Raw genomic sequence first — 1,289 nt, 5'->3', positions numbered from 1 at the left:
GGAAAATAGGTTGACCCTCTCCTCTCTGTGACTGCCCCTCAAATATTGGAACACTGCTATCATATCTCCCCTGGTCCTTCTCTTCACTAGACTAGAATTTGGGCCAGCTCTCTCCTAAGATCTAATGATGTCCTGAGGTCCTAAAACAGCAGATAGTAAGAGAGGATGGTGGCTGTGGTGGGAACAGAACTGGTTGCACTATAGACCTCATCCCTGGGGCTGGAAAAGAAACAGGACTTTCTCAGGACTTTGTGGATAAGACAATGGATACTCCAGAATCAGTGTTATTTGGGGAAAAAGGATTGTTAGCCCTTCAGCCGTACATTCTCGACAGGAGAGCTTCAAGCAGTTCTTAAGAGATTTTAACCTAGGACAGGGGTAAGCAACCTTGGCTCTTTTATGACTCGTGGACTTCAACTCCCAGAATTCCTGAGCCAGCCGTGCTGAGGGGAAAGGGAGAGGTTTCCATGCTGAGCTATGCTGGCTCAGGAATTCTGGGAGTTGAAGTCCACAAGTCATAAAAGAGCCAAGGTTGCCCACCCCTGACTTAGTGGATTGACTAAAACAAATGACAGCTAGCATTATGGTATATTCAATTTCCAGGATTTGATATAGTAACTCTTTACCTTCTGGAAAATAAGTCTAACTATGAGACTCACCTTGAATGCTTTTTGCTGGGCTGCACTGTGTGGTTGGGGGAGTTGAGAAGTCCTCTTAAGTGTGAGGGTGGAAATGTATGTTTATTTGTTTATTACATTTCAGAGGATGCCAAACCCTTAATATCGTTCCCCTGTGACCTGTGCTGAAATAAGAGTCAAGGGCTACCCTAGGTTAAACGTACATTAGGCAGGGCTGCTCTCTTGTTCTTAGGCAGCAACATGTGTTGAGTTCCCTGGTCTTTTGTTCAAAAATGTTGGGTAGAGTTTGACACGTTCAAAAGAGGACAATTTCACAGATCTTTTCTATTTCTGCAAACACAGGATCTTTAATAGCTCAAAGAACTACAGTCACCAAAGAACAGCATTAAGCCCATGAAGCTTGCAATCAGAATAACAGAGTTGGAAGGGACCTTGGAGGTCTTCTAGTCCAGCCGCCTGCTCAAGCAGGAGACCCTATGCAGTGGTGGGATTCAGCTGGTTCGCACTAGTTTGGCAGGACTGGTAGCTAATTTTTTGTTGCCAAGGCCCAGGATGGGCTTCTGGAAGGGGCATCCACACAGAGAACCAGTTGTTGACATATTTGAATTCCTTCCTTCCTTCCTTCCTCCCTCCCTCCCTCCCTCCCTCCCT

Source organism: Protobothrops mucrosquamatus, unplaced genomic scaffold (assembly GCF_001527695.2).
Source record: "Protobothrops mucrosquamatus isolate PMUCROS unplaced genomic scaffold, P.Mucros_1.0 scaffold2209, whole genome shotgun sequence".
NCBI lineage: Eukaryota > Metazoa > Chordata > Lepidosauria > Squamata > Viperidae > Protobothrops > Protobothrops mucrosquamatus.
This window is presented reverse-complemented; position numbering follows the sequence as displayed.